The sequence below is a fragment of the Dermacentor albipictus genome, chromosome 4 (genome assembly GCF_038994185.2).
Source record: "Dermacentor albipictus isolate Rhodes 1998 colony chromosome 4, USDA_Dalb.pri_finalv2, whole genome shotgun sequence".
Taxonomy (NCBI): domain Eukaryota; kingdom Metazoa; phylum Arthropoda; class Arachnida; order Ixodida; family Ixodidae; genus Dermacentor; species Dermacentor albipictus.
This window is the reverse complement of record NC_091824.1, coordinates 158,986,669-159,006,207: the sequence shown is the minus strand read 5'-3', so window position 1 is coordinate 159,006,207 and position 19,539 is coordinate 158,986,669. Positions and strand designations below refer to the sequence as shown.

General features: G+C 43.0%; 1 long non-coding RNA gene across 2 annotated transcripts in view; it reads right to left on the bottom strand.

The window, feature by feature from the left end:
- The window catches only part of LOC135915778 (uncharacterized), a 500,939-nt gene that overhangs the window by 167,510 nt on the left and 313,890 nt on the right, over window positions 1–19,539 (bottom strand). Inside the window, exon 4 of one of the 2 annotated variants that reach the window (XR_011514131.1) lies at window positions 10,008–10,143. This is a non-coding gene — a long non-coding RNA (uncharacterized lncRNA). Of the gene's footprint in view, window positions 1–10,007; window positions 10,705–19,539 lie in introns of those variants that run through there. The other variant, XR_010568745.2, reaches the window with a different exon arrangement.

Here is a 19,539-nt window from a genome sequence, read left to right as displayed (position 1 = left end):
TAAAGGGAACCGACAAAGATTCATGCTTACAAATATGCAAAGCCTTCGGGCACCTAATCTGATATCCGAACGTGGGGATAGCTACTGCAACGGATGCTTCTACGTCTTTATGAATTCACCATACAGTATACACGATCACGTTCAGCCACAGTTATGCTGTTTTAAACACAGTTTCGATTCAAATAAGCTTAATGCAACGACCGTATCGGTATTCTTTTTGTGATCTTCTAAGCAGAGGGCGCGTTTTCTTCCACTAGATTTGAAAATGGAGGCCTGTAGGTACTGGAACCCTAAACGATATACAAAATATATAACAAAAAGTGCTGCTCTTTTTTTGCCATACACCATTCCAGTCCCTTTAAATTGTGGCTTCTCTACTTATACCACAAGTGCTTCGAATGGTGTATAATTTTGTCGCTAGTTGGCATAAGGTAGTGCGCTCTGTCGACAGTGCTGTTATCAATACTATTTTATGCCTAATTATTTTCTTTGGGCCGGAACGCTAAGAGTTTCCGTGACACTGTATTCGGCTAGCAAGTGAAGCGAACAGTGCATATTATTATTATTATTATTATTATTATTATTATTATTATTATTATTATTATTATTATTATTATTATTATTATTATTATTATTATTTGTTTTGAACACATGTACACAGTTAATAGGAAAAGGAAAGCGCGGAGCAGGCTGGCAACTGCCACCGGAAGGGGCACCACACCTGCCTACTCTTCTGAAGGGAGAGGACAGCAACACAGAAATGGGATGTAGGAAGGAGGGGAGGAAAGAGGAAAGGAAGAGCAACAGGACAAATCTAAAGAGTTAAGTTGAACACACTACAGATCACACACAGGGCCGGTCACTGAAGGTCACGCTACCACAGAATGTTGAATAGAATAATTTCGACGCTACAAACGTGAACCTAAGTTAGTTAACTCTACAAAAGTAATTAGGGCGCGATGGGCCTTATCACGTTTAGATGCACAACCACTGGGGCATAAACATTCATCGAGTGTCGTACACCGCAGGCCAAGGAGATGATAGTTTCTCACTAGCGACATGCGCGGCGCACTGAAAGCGGGACACTCAAGTATAAGGTGCTGAAGTGTCTCGCAGCAGTCACAAGACGTACACAATGGGCTTGCCACACGTCCTTGTCTGTATAAACGTTCGTGCACGTTCACGCAACCAACCCTCAGCTTGAGTAGTAGTGCTCTAGCGCGACGAGGCAAGCCTCGACCTCGAACACGGGGCGGGAACGTTTCATTTGCGACACGCTGGTCTGGATGCTGCTTGGGTCGGTGGCGACGAGTCAGCAGGCGAGCGTCATCAAGCTTGCACAAATTTCTGGGCAGTCACAGTTATTATGAGCGCATGTTGAAGCGAGCCGATCAGCCTCTTCATTTCCGGCGATTCCTACGTGTGAAGGTATCCGTAGAACAACGAGAAATACACCACGTGGTGTAATTTTGCTCGCAGAGTCAGTAATGCTGGGCACAAGTGGACAACCAATCTCACTGCGTTGTAACCTGCCAAGGGCAGCGCGGGAGTCCGTAAATATGGCAATCTTCGATGTAGTGAACTCCTCTTGCACGTATTTCAGTGCAACATTAATCGCTGCTAGCTCCGCAGTTGACGAAGTTGGATGAGGTATTTGAAAGATACGCCGTACTTGAGTTGAAGGGCAGAAAAGAGCTGCAGAGGCGCTTTGACCGTCGTTGTGTACAGATGCATCTATGAATACTTGAAGAGAATCTGGAAACTTTTCGAACATGTGAGGAACAGTGCATACATCATTCAGAGTCACGCATACAACATACAGAACGGCATATGTTTCAATAAAGACCAAGCTCAAAACAAGCATGCGGACCCCGTAATTCATAAAAAGGCGCTCCTGATAGCAATGCGAAGCACGTTGCGCTCCCCGCACACGTTTCCTGGTAAAGAATACCATTGCACACGCTGCCGCGGCGACGCCAGATTGCGACGTCGGGTTTGACGGCCCTAGCCTTTCGTGTATAAAACAATCAGCCTAGCAACTGATTGCAATGTTGCTGCAGCACCACTATTCGTGGCTTCGTGCTGCCAAAATTACCATTACTCCTATTCATACTAATACTCTAAAGGCATAAAACATTGGATACCCCCCTCAGCAGTTGCAGTGGTGCTTTGAAACAGCTTCGTTGTACATCGACTTTCACAGTGCCCGGGATGGCGAGTTTTTCGCGGACTTCAAAACATCAGTAATTTCAACGGGATAGAGAGTCTTATAATTAAGAACGCCCAAGCACATCCCCCACTACGAATACCTATCCGATGGATTATTGATTCGTGCAAAAGCATGCCAATATTTTGCTTCTTGGGAAACCTACACACCTATTATAGCTATGTTAAGAGCACTGGCTTCAAACATCGCCCTGTGGACGACCTTAGCGCCATTCAATTTTCCAAGTCATTTACTGCGCTGTTTCTAGCAGCAATCCAGTACTACTTCTATGATTACTTATCTGCGAAAAAAAGGAAAAAAAAGAAAGCCACGCATAAGACAAAATGAAGTCTGAGGGAAGAGGCCGAGAAGCATATTATGCACGTATGAACTTTGAACTAAGCACACGGAAATCTCAAAGCCTGTTCTTTTTGTGAACAATTTCAACGTACGTTTAGACTCCCACAATCGTTCACTGCCCCAAAACACAAAGCTCCTCACACGGCGTTTCGATTAGCTAGCTTTATAGAGTTTGGTAGGAAGCAATCACGAAAATTTCTCGGAAACGCCATCGTTGTGGGTGCTTCGCACGTGAAATCATGTACAATAGAGCGAAAAGCAATTTTACTGAGTTTTCTCTTGCGTCTTTCGCTCTTTCAAACTCTCGGAACACCAGAGGGTTGAAGAGCGATTCTTCCCCATGGCTCATATTCATTACGAAAACTTGCCTTCCCACAGACCCTCAGTTGCAAAGCGTATAGCGGAGTGAAGTTTATTTTATCAGCGTTCCATTACCCACCGGTCCATGCGAGCGGGTTTCAGCAGTACGAAAGCTAGTTTTTCTTTCTTTTTTTACTTCTTTGCCTACTTTGGGCTTTTCTCTTTTGTCATTTTATATTGGCGTTGGCTCCTCTGTCATCGCTAAGCTTCATTTTCACGCTGTATTGAACGCATGCTGGGCATATGTCAAATTGGGGAGCAAAGCTTCCTTCTTTAAATTACTCTACTCGTTCGTTTTCAGAGTGTATTTTTCGTTGGTGTCTCCTTTCGCCTTTTGAATCCTTGATGGCGGACTGTATTGAAAGCGATAATGACCATCTGGCAATGACAAAGTAACACATTTATTTTTCGTATTGGCTTAATTCTTTTCTCTCTCCCACAATGTCTTGCAAGAAGTGCTAACGTGTGTATGCATTTCGGAGTGTCCACGCCTGCGCAACTATATCTATGAGTGCACTTCTCTTGCAAGATGTTGCGTGCGTCCAACACACGATGTATACAAGACACTAATGACACATTTCACCGCTTATTGCCGAGATGTTTAAAAAAGTAACTAGGTTACTAGGTAACTAGGTTTAACAAAGTAACTAGGTTACATCAAGACAATAAGCACGTTTCTGTAGTGTTATCAAACTTAAGATGAGGCAACTAAAATGCTTTGACTGTTCAATACTCTGCAACTGTCGTATAGCACGAACATCTGAGCACTCCAACATCACTCTCATATGACGAGTCAAATGTGAGATAAGCAAATAAAAGCATAGGAAGTACTCCGAACGCAGTACCCCTGCACCGCGAATAAAGATAATTGTATAAGAACTTGAAAGTGGGCGACGTGGACCATTATATTGGTTTGCCTAAGCGACCTCGTTCTTATTGCTACAAGAGACATCTGCACGCAAAATGCGTTCTCCTTGGAGTCGTGTGCAGCCCGAAGGGGAAATGAGGCTTTCTGAAAGTGGCGATTCTGTAACGCCAAAGTGTGGAAACCACACAACGCACTTAATGACGTGACTCGCGGATAAATGCAAACAGCTGGAAGCTTCCGACTATAGATACCCTTTCCCATCTCTGTTACTCTTGAACTTAAGAATGCCTTGAAATTGAACCCTGAACCTTCGCCCAAGAGGCAGTGCGAATCTTGTTTTCTCCTGGCTTCCTGGGGACTTTAATTAATTAAACTGGGAGTCCCGATCGCTTCCTTTAATCCCACCACGTAGGTGCAGGCCGGATAGCCGGCACGGCCGACAAGTTTATCCCCAAAACGCGTCAGGTATCCTCAATTCCGCCGTGCGTGTTATGTGATGCCCTTTTCTTTATATACAATGGCTTTTACTTTTTCTTACGTGGTGCTGTTGGCAGCCGCGATAAGTAACTGGGACGATGGACAGTTTTCTAAAGTGTCTCTCCAGAAGTGTAACCAAACCATGCGCATGGCTTAACGACGGCAAAAAAAAAAGACGTGATCGGAAGTCTCAATGCTACAGTCCCCTTAGTGGGCAGATGCCTCTGCTTTTTGTTAAGTTATCAGCATCGTCATCACTTACAACACGCCCACTGCGCAAAACAACTGTGCCGCGTTGTTTCCCTGGCAGCTCCTTGTCTGTCAGTTTCGGCTGTGATAGCTGTTACTACTTTACATACATTGAAATGTTTTGGCATATGTTGCAAGTATGATTGTTATCAAGTCGCCATCAACACTTTCTCTTGGGGAAACAGGTCACAAAAATGTATTTCTTCCAATGAGAATTGTTGATATTTTCTCGCATAAAGTATAACAACTTAATTGGCGTTCAGCCGAAGCAGTTGGTGGCAGCCTATGCAACGCTAGGTCCACCTGCAATAAGCAACACTGTGCCTCCTCCAGACGACCAACTTCTCCGCAAGTTCATTTTCCGGCCTTGGGTTGCCTCATCATATCAATAATAATGATCATGACGGGTTACTTCACCTATAAGAAGATGCTCTACTGCTGCCCCTGTGTACAGGGGCGTAGCCAGGGGGGGGGCTTATGGGGCTTCAGCCCCCCCCGAAATTTTTTCGTGCTGTCCATGCACCGCCGACCAAAGCGACCCCCGGCGCCGGAAATCACTCTGGATTTTGTCTAGAATGTCTTTTTGACGCTCAAAAAGACATTTAACCGCGAAGATTGCAAACTCGGGCTGGATTTCGTGGCAACGCCCATACACCGGGAATCGCATAACGCCAAGCAGTCCCATCCGAGCACAAAGCTTCAAGGGCGCTTTGATGGTGAGCGGGCTCGCTGCGGCATCTCACTGACGCCACGGAATCTATGGAGCGCATGGATATCGATTGCGAAACTTTATGGGTATAAATCTCATAAGCTGTTGATGTGAAAGCTGCATTGACATTTCCAAAGTTGTGCTTTAGATTTTCAATTGCGGAACTTTGTGAGTTTAATGTTGTTATAAACATTTTACGCCAAAGGTCTACTGACTTTTCTAAAGTCTTAGATCGGAACATACAACGAGACAAGTCAAATCAACAAACTAGCAGACGAGTTGACAAAGCAGGGAGCGAGGTCCAATGAGACGAAGCGTTGGGGTGGTTCATTTGTGCCGTCATATCACATAAAAAAATATCAACATTTTTTTTAACCTACGCCAGAACATCCATGTCAAGACACTAAAGCCAGCCAAAGTAACTACGTTCTTATTTATTTTTTCTACTTTGACTTTTATTCGCGAGGACACCTTGAGCCTCTTCAATTTTTTTTTCTCCCTACCCTACCCGCGCGCTGCCAGAGCCAGCCAGAGCGCAATATACGTTTTTCTCGTATGGCCCCGAACACCGTGCGGTGCACTTCGGTGCGCGTTCGGTTTGCTCTGGCCGAGTGGATTTTCACCGGACAGGGTTTTGGACGCTTTCTGGCTAGCAGACGAGAAAAAAAACACAATGGTCGCTCGCCGCCATCACTGTGGGGACTCGAAGGATTGCACCGCATTCCTTGAGCGGAAGCTTTCCGAAAAGTCTTGTTTCGCCGCTGTAGGATACTGAGCAGTATGCGTATGGTTCTCAATGGACCAAGCGTCTCATGTTTTCTTCGGTATTCCTTCCGTAGCCCCATTAGGTGCCCGAAGTAGGCATTAGATTCTGACCAACATACTTTCCTATGCGTTTTTTTTTCCTATACGCCTCACAGAAAAAATACATTGCTGTGGCGCAGCGAATTGTCGCATGGTGAAAGTTCGATTTTGATACTTCTTTTGCGGAAAGTAATGGGCGACGGGACGCTTCAGTTGCCGGATACGTTTATTATATTATTGCGAAAGCAATTATATGGACACTCCAGGCGCATTCCTGCCGTCGCCGTCGCCCTCATGTTTCGTATAAAGTCCAAGGGTGATAACATCGTGTCCACGCGCTGCATGCTGTATGTGCGAGTGAAAGCGCAGGAGGGGAGGTGGAATGGGTGAGCCGACGGTGGTGGCTCAGTCTTGTGTGCGCAAAGGAGAAAAGCGGGGAGCAAGCGCACCGCCTTCCGTCGCGCGCAATACATCGGGGGGAGTGGATGGAATGGGGGCGGAATCTAGGATTCTGTGAATCTATGATTGTGCAACATGTTTATTTGCCTTGTTTGACGCATTATATACAGTTACTTCTTCTTACATACATAGACTCATTGGAGACTTATACGTATACTTAAATATCTTGTTGCGAGGTTTTGTGTATACATGCAGTGAACTTTGTTTTCAGTGACACTTTTTTGTCCTTTATCAAGCCGTATTTTCGCATTTTAATATCCCATTGTATCTTTGAATTTCTAATGTACGAGGGCCAGTCAAATGAAAATGAGCCTACCCTAACCGCGCAATAATGGTTCGGTTCATTATCTGCGAGGCATGCGCGCAGGAGAACGGCATGTCTCATTTACAAAAGTGACACGCAGGTGTGAAGAGAAATGTTCCTTAATGCTCTCATACACTGGGTTGACTATGGTTGCGTCACATAATGGACACTTCAAAAGTTGAACAGCTCGGTGTCGCGAAGTTTTTGACAGCTGAAGGTATTTTCAAAACAGAAAGTAATCACCATATGACTGCCGTGTACGTTGAACACTGCATTTCATTTACCACTGTGAAGCGTTGGAGCAAACGGTTCAAAGGACGTTGCAAAGACATTGCAAGACCGGGCCAAAACCATCGTGCAATCACCCCCCACACAATTTCAAAGGTTCATGAGCTGCTGAAACAAGAACGGAGGATAAGCATCGATGAACTGGCAGACCGTCTGAACATCAGTAACGGTTCGGTTCACGCCATAATTCATGAGCTTCTCGGTTATCGGCTCTTTGGTGCGCAATGGATCCCCAAGATTTTTATCTATCACGAGAAGACGGAGAAGTTTCGCGCTGCCTTGACTCATCTGATCGGGTATCACAATGATCATGACGACTTCTTTTTTGCAACTGTGATCGGGGACGAACCTTGGTGCCACTATATACTACGAGCCTGAAACACGACGGCAAAGCTTACAGTGGAAACATTCGAATTTACCATGCCCAAAGAAAGTAAAGGCCATCATTTCCGCTGGAAAGGTGTTGACTTTTTTTTCGATCGACAGGGTCCATTACTGATAGAATTGGCTAAATCTTGACAGGCTATCAATTTTTTCCGATATTGTGAAACGCCAGAACGGCAGCGTATTGCAATCAAGAATGAACAACGTGGAAAATTGACGAATGGGGTCATATTGTTCCATGACAATGCCTGTCCCCACGTCGCTTATGTGGTTAATACAAAACTCGCAAAGTTCAAGTGGGAAACACTGTAACATCCGCTATATAGCTCAGACCTGTCACCTTGCGACTTCTACATTTTGAGGCAACCGAAAAAACAGCTCAAGGGAACCAGATACAGACTTTTTGAAGCAGCAACCCAAGGAGTTTTATGCGACGGGAATCACGCAACTCGTTAGTCAATAGGACAAATGTCTAAATTCTCATGAAGACTACTTTTAAATAAAGTACCCCGTTGTTGGCTCATTCATTTGACTTGCCCTCATATATCTTGCAGAACTCCTGCTTTTTATACGTGCTCTCTGTCGCGACTATAACTTCGGTGCAATTACTCACGATACACGACAAGGGACAGCTATTCCTGCGTAATACATTGGAACAAACGACAGCGTCATTGAGATTTTTCACTGGCCATTGCATATATACAAGAATGTAAGCACGGTTCTTGAATGACAAAGTTTCATTAACATGTTTGTCCTCAACTTGTTCAGTTCATTGCCTTTCAATTTTTCATATCAGCGGCATGCACTGCTTTCTTGGTTTCGAACTGATATAGTTCTAAAGTTCGTGTGATATTTTCTTTACTTAATAAATAGACAAAAAACATGGAAGCATTGACGTCAGTTATGTTGGGCACAATTTTTGGCACATACGAGTATAATATTTTATGAAAAAATACCTATTTTACTTGTATTTACAGTGCGTAGCTTTCAAGAGTTCGTTTGCAGCATCTTTGGCAATGACAATGCAGTTATTATTCATGTATTTGATCCCTCGATAAATTGTTTAGGAGGAAGCTTTAGCTCGGGCCCAATCCGACGCGGCCTATTCAGATACTTGTAAAACGCAGAAACGCTTTTCTGAGATAATCCTGCTAATCGCTTTTATTGAAATTGGTTGCATTTGAGAGAGAAAGTTAAATCCTAGTGTCTGTTGGAAACAGAACTTCGATTTAGGGCCTGAATTTTGTTTAAAATATTTTGGAAAATTTGAAAGTTTGAAAAAAATAGAAGCACCACGTTTACAAACTAATAGCTATGCATGAAGAACAGATATTATGGTTCTGTAAACGGCATTTATTATAACAGTCAAAGCGGACAAGTTTGCTGTGTCAATGTGTATCTTACGTGAATTGGTTACGTTGTGTACAAGGGTTTTGCAAAAGCCGTATTTCCTCAATACTAAATTTTTTGAGATTCACGTGTAACATACCTATTTTGGCCGCTGTAGATGTACTATTAGATGCAATTCACAGAATTGTGATATCATTTTTCATTGTTGAGTCACGGAGTTTTAAACTTGATAGTTTCGTTTTCTGAAAAATTTAAATTTCGACCAATTTTTAATAAATAATTGACCACCTAAATGAAAAATTCGAAGCCAGTAGTCACTAGAATTAAAATTTTGCTTTTATATGCAACAAACCTCCTCAAATTTGGTGTAGTGGTTGCAGGGAAAAACCAATTCCCCTTCTACATGTACCTAAATAGGAGCACCCGAGCTAAAGCTTCCTCTTAAGGAGGAGGCTGAGCTGCAACATGCAGCTACATATATATATATATATATATATATATATATATATATATATATATATATATATATATATATATATAGATATATATATATATATATATATATATATATATATATATATATATATATATATATATATATATTGGGCCAGTGGCGTAGCCCCCCCCGAACAAAATTTCTGGCTACGCCACTGCCTGTGTACCTATATCCCTATCCCATCCGCCCATTATTTCACATTATCAAAAACTCTGCTCGCCCACACTGTTGCTTCCGCCACCGGAGCCTATTGAAACAAAATACGTGTGAGAACGCCCGCACGTTGCATTACGAAACCTTACGACTATGTGCTAAGCCCTACGTTACGTGCGAGGCAAGGCCGCCAATCACGCGTCAACGCGTCACAGATCTGACGCGTTTGCACTAGAGTTCCGCAAGAGAGAGCTGGTGCAAAGCGAACAAATACAAACTGCAAGGAATCAGCGAAGCCTCGCTTAGCACTCGACTACAAGTTCGAGTGCCAGCTTCCCGGATGGCGCGCGCGTGCAACGCGCAACAAGCCTCTGGCTCTCGTCGGAGAAGAGGAGTTCACCTCGAGGCCCGGGTTCCCTGTCCACGCGTGGGCCATGCAACTCGAACGGAGGCGTGTGCTGCGATGCTCCAACCTCAGCGCGCCCACTATGCGAACAAACAAAGAACGAAGGAAAAAGAAGGTCTTCATTGGACGCTCACCTTCGGAATTTGCCAACAATCCTCAGGCAGAGTTCTTCGAAGAGCTCGTGTGCCCGCTACACTTCATTGTCCTCTGGCAACCAGTGGGAGTGCAGTTTCGATCCAGCCCTCCGCATTCAGAGAGTGCTTTCCCCGCCTGAACACCGAAAAAACAGCTCTTTGGAAGGACAGCACGTCCCGACGAGTACGACAAGTATGCGACGTAGCACATAGTTGCTCTGTATATACATTGCTTCTTCAAGTCGAGTGGTATGCGCAGGCGTGCAAATGCATGTGACTACGCATGCGCACATACAAACATACAGCACTCCGATGCACGCGCATATGCCGAATAGACGATTTCAAGGAATGTCGGCGTAACGTTAGGGGAGGTGGCACGTTCCGGGACAATATAGAGTGATATATCCTTCGCCGTGGTCTCTGGTTCCAAGAATTTTTTTTTCTTACGGTAAAGGCAACGAAAGCAAGAACATTTCCTGATGTTTCCTGTTAAAGTAGCGAGAGCGAGAGATGTTGTGAATGCGCATTCACGGTTCTTCATATGCGCGCCTACGAATTTGATACTGCTGAATGCGGATGAAACAAAAGCGGTTATCTGTTCGCAACATTATATTACAGCGAAGCTGTTTGCCTCTAGCCCCAGTATACAGCCCCCGCATGCGTTCCTAGGGGGTGGGGGAGAGGGGGGGACGCCGGCCTGCTTACGTCCGTATAGGCGACAGAAATGCTCGCGCCGATCCCAGAAATCGTGCAATATCGGGCATGCGTTCCCAGGCGGGGAGGGGCGTACCCTGGCGGCTTACGTTCGTATCACAGCGCGCGGACAGGAATTTTTATTTATTTATTTATTTATTTATTTATTTATTTATTTATTTATTTATTTATTTATTTATTATTTATTATTTATTTGTTTGTTTTTTATTTATTTATTTATTTATTTATTTATTTATTTATTTATTTATTTATTTATTTATTTATTTATTTACATGTACTGCAGCCCAATATACGGCTATAGCCGGAGTGGAAACATGCATTATTATACATTATACATTATACATTAAAACACGTGCATACAGAAACACGTGAATGATCAAAAAGAATTTCTTTGCATGTTAGCGAGGTGCTTACCAGTGGTAGCTATAAAGTCTTTTAGTGATAGTGAACGAATGCTACAGGGTATAGAATTGCAAAGCTCTATTGTAGGTGGAAAAAAGAACTGTACCTGAATGTGTTAGAACGAGCGTAAATAGGTGTTATGTTCAAGGCGTGGGAGCTACGGGTACAACTTGCGTTAGCAAATGTGATATAGTTACTTTCAGAAAGACCAGGGGTAGAGTTAATAATTGCTTATAAAAGTTTTAAGGCTTCAATGCGATAACGTGGAAGTAATGGCTCAATTTGCAAAGATTGTTGAGCCTTTGTTGTTAAGAAACTGCGGCTGTAATTTTGGCAAATGAAACGGATAGATTTTCGTCGAACGTCATTGAGCGAGCTTATTTCACGTTGTTTGTAGGGGACCCAACGGATAGATTCATATTCTATAATAGGGCGAATTAACGTTTTATATGACAGCAGTTTAGTATCCCGGGGGGTCTCAGCTAAAGTGTGGTGCAAATACCCTAGTTTTTTAAGGCCTTCCCGTTTACATATACGATGTGTTTAGACGAAGAAAAATGTTCTGTTAGAATGACACCTAATTATTTATATTGAGACACACTTTTAAGTTGGATGCCATCCAGAGAATAATCGAACGAGAGGGGCTCTATCTACTAGGCAAATGACATCACGACTGCTTTACTACAGCTGATGTTCACTTGCCGCGTATTGCACCAAGCGCAGAAAGACATAAGGTATTGGGCAAGATGGTGATGGTAATCAATGGAGTTGATAGATTCGTATAACACACAGTCCTATGGACAAAGTCTGATTTTAGTTGAAGTGCTACGAGGGAAGTAAATAGTATATCTTATAAAGAATAAAGGGCTTAATACGGATCCCCGAGGAACGCCTGACGTAACGTCGGCAGGAGTTGATTCCACTGAGTTAAAAGAAACAAATTGTGATCGACAATGAAGAAAAGTGCCTATCTAATAAACAAGACAGGGGTTATTGAATATGGCATTTAATTTTAGCAGAACTTTAGAATGAATCACAGAGTCACAAGCTTTAGAGAAGTCAATGAAGATGGCATCTACTTGGTTTACCTATGTCTAAGTTAGAAGCGATATCATGAACAAAATCGACTAATTGCGTTACAGCGCACGACGGAAACCATGCTGAGCAGACGTTAGAACGTCATTAGAGTTAAGGACTTCAATTATATGTTTGTGAATAATGTGCTTTAACATCTTGCATGACTGGGGTGTGAGAGATATAGGCCTGTCGTTAGAAGTTGTTTATCACCCGATTTATACAAAGGCCGGACTTTGGCTGTTTTCCATTTAGCCGGTACTTAACCAGAGTCTAAGGATTTCTGTATGATTACAGTAAAGTACTGGGCTCTCCACAGGGAGTGCCTTACAAGGAAAGAATTCGGGATGCAATCTGAACCGGTACATTTTTTAGCGTCGAGATTCAAAATTAGGTTTACTACGCCATAGGAACTTATTAAGATATGGCCTAATTTATTCGTTTGTGCATAACTAAACTTTGGAACTACATGGTTATCGAGGGTGAAAACAGATTGGAAGCGCGAGGCAAAAGCATTCGAAACTACGGTAGGGTCTTTAGTAATTGCGTCGTTAATCTTGAAAGAGGTACTGCACGTTGCAGTAGGTAAAATTGATGTCCAGCACCTGCAAGGACTTGAGTTAAGTAGTATGGGGAGTTGCACTGAAAAATAGAAATCCTTAGCATTTTTATCACAAGTACGAAGTTCCTCCTTGGTTTTTTCAAAAGCACGCGACGCGCAGAATTAGGATGCTTTGATTTACGTAGTCTACCGACACGGCGAGACAGGTGCAAGATATGCCGGTTAATGCGAGAAAATTTATTATTTGTCTTTTTTTTAATGGAACGTAATTATAGATGCAAGATTTCACTAACGTCTCAAAACAATCGACAAGGCCGTCAACATGATATTCAGTACTGGGTGACCATAAATGGTCAAAGTTATCTGCCGGATCAATGATAGACGTATCGTCAGCCTTGTTATAAATCATGAAATGTGGAATAGCTAAAGCGTTCATGTGGGATAGAACAGTTAATATGTACAAGAACTGCGTTATGATTAGAGATCCCTTCCAAAGTATCATACTTAAAGCCGAAATGAGCAAGACTGTCAGTCATAAACACTAAGTATGTAGTTCTACCTCGTATTCTTATCAACTAATTGTATCAGGTTATGGGACAAAGAAAACGTAATTAAGTCTCTACAAATGGATGTTTTAGTGGCGGAATACATGAGGGAAGGCCAGTGAATGCCGGGGAGGTTAAAGTCACTAAAAATTATTAAGTTAGAACTCTCGAGGCTTTGGTCATGTATAAAATGCGAAATATTATTGAACAAGTCAGTAGGGCTATCAAAGGGGTGAGAAAGACCACAAATTGCTAAATTCTGCTTATGCACTAGTAACTTGCACCAAACCGATTCTATGTAAGGACGACTTGGTAGAACCTCAAAGTTAGAATCTGAGAGTAAAAGCAAAGCAACACCACCGCCTTTCCTATTCTGACGGTTATACCAGACAGTCGTGTAACCAGGATACGTGAATTCGGAGTCGTGAATATTGTCATGAAGCCATATTTTTGTGATGCATATAACATGAGGAGAACATAAGAAACTGGCGAAAGAAACTGGGGAAATTTGTTAGTTGTGCTTCTGGCATTAACATTCAAAAGCACAAGATCTGTGGCAGAGTGGTGAGATTGTCAACCTAGTGATGATGATAGGTTTGGAAATCTTGCGCTAGAATAAAAACCATATCCTATTACTTAACTATTTGAGGCACCGTCCCAGTTATAACGAGTGTTATCGATGAATACATGATTGAACCTCATTTTAACAACCGAGCCGTTATTCCGCTGCTCGACCAAAGCATCCCATGGCTTTGTACGTACTGCGCGCACTCTGGACGAAAAATCTTCGGAAAGTTTCATGCCGGAATTTTTCAGCTTATAAGCGTTTTTAAGCATCAGTAGCTTATCGCTGAAATCAAGCAATATTAATATAATAGGGCGAGAAAGCCCAGGAAGCGTTCTGCTTAACCTATGGAAGCGTACAATACGCCCACAGTCAAGCGAAAGCCTATTGAACACGTCCGCAACCTTGGAGTGCAGTGTGTCGTGATTCTCGTTGGAATCTTCTGGTATACCATGAAGGATTACGTTATTTCTTCGTGAACAATTTTCGAGATCGCCATATTTATCAGTTAGTTTGGCAACAGTGTGCTATAGGCAAACCGCCTCAGAACCAAGTTGATCCGAGTCTTGATCAGACAGTGCCTTCGAACATAAGGTTTCGAGAGCAGTCGCACGCAATTCCAAGGCATCGAAACGTGTATGCACAGCATTTTTGATTTCAGGTATGCATTGTGACATATTTTTTCTGACAAGCAACTAGATCGAAAAGAACCTTCGCAAGAGAAGGGTTATCGCAAGTAGACATTGCCAACTCGGCCGACGTATCAAGCTCAACGTCACCGCTCAGGATAAGACGACTGAGGTAATCGACGTCATAAGAAAAATTGTATATGTGTCTTCTAAGCGAATGACTATGTGGGCAAAGCAGCAGCAGCAGGGATCGATTATCGGATAGAATACAGTGCGAGCTGTCCAAGTAGCATGTGCAAGCAAGAAGCGTTTAGGCAACATGCTGGAGCTGCTGCTGCTGCATTGCCCACTGCAGGGGCACTGGAACGGTGGAGTTTTTATACTGTTCAAGCTTGACGTCACCGATCTGATGGCGTCACCTGTCAGAGTTGCCACGGTAGAAGCATCTACGGGAGTGCCAGAGATCGTGCAATACCGGGCCGGTAGCAGCGGAGGTGAAGCAGGCTTCAAGCACTCCGCCATCTTCCAAAAAATAAGTTGAATGCAGCAGCAGTTGCGGCAAAGGCATGGGAGGTGGTGCCGTGACCGCGGCGACGCTTGTGTCGGCGTAGTGTGGTGCCGTGTTTTTATATATATATGATTTAATAATGTATGCAGCCTAAACAGCTTCGCTAGCAATCCGTCCCGTAACAGTTTTGCGGCCCCATTATTTTGTTTCGTGGCTGTGCTCATTCTTTGTGTTCTCTGTATAGTTTATGATGACGAGTACTATCACGGTCTAAAACTCAAGCACAAGGAGCTGTAATGTATGGTACTTAACTATACAAAATTATCGTACACATTTTTTCATGGAAAACTGAACCAGCGGTAATGCTCAAGTCGGTACAATCAGATCTTTTACAATCTGCCTTTATTTTTATCTAAAGCAGATATTGCCATGCATAACAGCAGCGTCAAAAAACACGCACAAAAGAAAGGAACACTGAGAGACACGGACAATCGCTGCACTCACAACTTTATCTTTCGTTTGTGTTTTTTGGCGCTGCTTTTATGCCTGCAATAAGTCACCAACTCTACCAAAACTCGTTTTACTAAAGCTGCTTGTTCGTGCAAAACATGTGCTTAAGGAGTACTTTACTGGCACTTGACAACAATCCCGGTAATATATATTTCTATCCGTTATCTGGAATTCTTTTTCACAGTCTGCCTGTCTTCCTGCCCATCTATCTACCAATCCATCTATTTACTACATTAGCCAGGTCATAGGTCGTGATTTTTGCTCGGTTTCAAAAGCCGTCCCTCGTCTTACATAATGGTATTTAGCTCATTGTCAGTCGTCAAATGGTCAACTAAATATCAGGAGTAAACCAATATGCCATCATATACGATATCTATCTATCTATCTATCTATCTATCTATCTATCTATCTATCTATCTATCTATCTATCTATCTATCTATCTATCTATCTATCTATCTATCTATCTATCTATCTATCTATCTATCTATCTATCTTTCTGTCTGTCCATCGGTCCGTCGGTCCGTCTACGCGTCCGTCCATCCGTGCCACAGCGGCCGTATTTCGATTGGGGGTGAAATGCAAAAACGCCCATGTACCATTCATTGCGCGCACGTTAAAGTGCCGCTAAAGAGAAAAATCATTTCTTCTGCATCACGAAATTACCTTTCTACGACACTAAAAACACCACTCTTACCACAATAAGAGGCTCGGTAAGCCAGAAAATTGCAAGAACGAAAGACGGGTGGCGATGCCTCATTGAAGTTCCCGCACCTGGTCGCTGTGACGTCATGGATTGTGATGACGTCTTCTAGGGCCTACCTACGTAGACAGCGGTACAGATTGACTACATTGTGTTCTAAAGGAACCAAATATTAAACATAGCAAGTTTCGGGAACCTTTACTCAGCCAACGTGGCCCAAATACAAAAACATACTTTGAAATCCCTGACGTCCCACTGACGTACCAGCGTCGGGATTTCGGCGCGAAATTCAAATACTGATACTTCGACCTTCGTTTTCTCATCTAATAATCAAACTATTCTTTTAAATGATTGCCTGCAGGGTTCTCAAACAATAATTTAATAATATAACTGATTTATTCTTTCGCTTTAGTGTCCCTTTAAAGAACCCCAGGTGGCCAGAATTAATCTGAAATCCGCCACTACGACGTTCCGCATGATTGTATCGTGGTCTTGGCACGCAAAACCCCTATATTATTCTTTTGGAGCCATTGTGGTGGCTGTAGACATAAATATAGGTACAGCACCAAGTACGTTAAAATGCAGTTACCTTCAATCACAGCTGATGTCAATTTCAGACAGTGCTAGCGGTGATTAGGAAGAAATAAAAAGTTGCGAATCGCCAATATAGCTCGATGGTGCCCCATTAGTTCTTCTCTCTTGGAGTCTCCGGGCTTTTCCATAAAAAGATTCCGCGTTCGCGGCCCTTAATGCTCTGTTATTTATTAAGTTCAATAACACCATGAATGCCCACAAAAATCCTTCCGTCTTTGGCAAACAGTTCTAATAACTCAGTTGTGCTTACCTATTCATGCAACTCCCACGTCAATGTAGTACTTCTAAACTGTGGTTCCTACAGCTTCCAAGCATGGGCAAATGTCGATGCGAATCTAAACATGCCGTACGTTTTCTTAGGAGGGAGGAGGAAAGAGAAAAGAAGGCAGGGAGGTTAACCAGAACAACGTCAAGTTGGCTACCCTACACCGGGGGAATGGGAAAGGGGAAAGGAAAGATCACAGGAAGAGAGAGGAGGGAAGGAAAGAAGGAAATTGCGGCAAGTTCGCTGACGCGTGTGGTTTTACAGAAATTGCATTAATAGTCACAGGTGGTCGCACAAACCCGTCGTCCTTAAGAAACACAAAAGCGCCTTCGCCGCTTTATGGGCCGACGGGCGATGGGGGCGGTGTTCCAGCAGCACCTGCACAAAAAGCGGCCGATTGTCCAGTTTTTGGAAAGCTTTGGCAAGTTCTTGTCTCTCTAGGGCATATCTTGGACAGTGGCACTGCAGGTGGTCGATGTTTTTTTTTAAAATGCTAGTGCAGTAATGACATTCGGCGCATCAAAAACAGCGTGGTGTGTGTATAGGCTAGAATTTTACTGTGGGAATTCCTGCCAGACTCCAGCTGTCAGTGGCAACGCGTTAAGAAGTAGGAAATGAATGCATAATATGTCTGGAATGGAACGAATAATCTAATGAACATGTTTGATAAAACACGATAGAATGAGGAGATAAGAACAAATGTGCTCTTTTTCTTTTTCAGAATATTCAGCAAGAACCGGGTTAAGAAATACGAACCGGGACTCCGGCGCTCCAAGAACAACAACCTTGCTAGGAAAAAGAAAAAGAACGTGTTAGGAAGTCCAACATGTGACTGCACCTTGACATGAAAAAGGTTGTGCGCGAGACAAAAAAGAACGCACAGTGAATGCTCGTGCAAATAAAATTTAGAGTGAGCAAAAAGCGAGCTTCTGTCGAGCGAGATATGCGTAAGGCATAGGATTGAGGCAGTGGGACGAGATTTTTCAATCTCGATTCTACCCGTTTTCTACGCGTGCAAGAATTCGCGCCCTGTCGCTGTCCTCTGAGGCGAGCCAGACAGAATACACGATCAACAATAAAGACGAAAGAAATGCGTGCAGAACGGTTTCACGTTTCAGAAAGTCAGCTAGTGTACAGGCCAGGTTTGTTTTGCTGCTGTCTTCCAAGTGTCACCGACTATAAGTTGCGAGCGTGATTAGACATTGCACGGGTGTACAAGCGACGTGTACATGATATTTGAATTCCCCCGCACTTGGTTGTTTCTTTTGTCTTTGTCTTTTCCTTTTTGAAGTTGTCGCTTTTTCTTGGCGCTCCATCTTGTTCTAGCATCGAATGTAGGAGCACATGCTAGGAAACTAAATGTAGACGATAAGAATACTGAAGTACAAGTGGCAAAATTAGACTAAACCTACCCACACGAAATCTCTTTTGAGACCTAAGATGTTGAGCTGTCTCATTTTCTTTATTTTTATAGCACTTTTTTTGTAAGATGGCTGCGAAGTATTCGCTCGAATCGAATACTTGGAAACTCTAAATGTTCTTTTCCAAATCTATTTCTGTTACCTACGTGAAGCTCTAGAGATTGACAGGCACGTAATTACTTGGAAGTGCGAGTTGGAAGCCAGCATTTGTACAAATTTTTAGTCAGAGCAGGGCGCATGCGAAAAAAAAAAATAAAAGGCTAAGTAGTTCATACCAGTGCGCAGTATGTCATATCAGTGGTTATGGTACGGAATAGTAAGGCAATCATTGCGCCGCAACTAAATATATTAAATTAAATTGGGGGATTTTAGGTGCCAAAATCACTATTTGATTATGAGGCACGCCGTAGTGGGACACTCCGGAAAAATTTGAACCCCCTGGGGTTCTTATACGTGCATTTGAAAGACTTATCATGGCATGAGCTATTGCGGTATGTCTGTTACCATTCTCAATAGTTCGACACCAAGAATATGATAAAGATTAGTGCGTTACAACCTGTAGGAATTTTAACGTAGTGGTAGTCACAACGTTGGTCCATAGGCCATAAATGCTATGTCTAGATCCCCGCGAGGAATAATGGCGAGACTTCTTGGCCCTTTTCCAACGTAAATCCTATTGTCAGTCCCACTCTTAAAACGTGGCCAATTTCTTCTGGACCTGCCATAATGTCGCCAAAATGCACTGGCTGGTAGCGTCGGCAAAGATAGTCAAAAGAACACCTAATGTTTTCGAGCCAGCTCCAAGAAAATAAAAAAGTACATTCAAAACATTGATTGGCTTTTGATAGAGCCGCTTCTCCATCTACAAGAATATTCGCCGTGAACGTCTGTACAATAGCACAAGTACTTGAAGCGAGCCAGTGAGAAATTATTCTTAGTATATCACTGTATAGCTCATCAACGCCATTCTGCATAGGTTCCGGAAGGTTTCAAAACCGACCTCTCGAACGTTAGTTTAGTTCGGACTGGTTAAGAACCATTG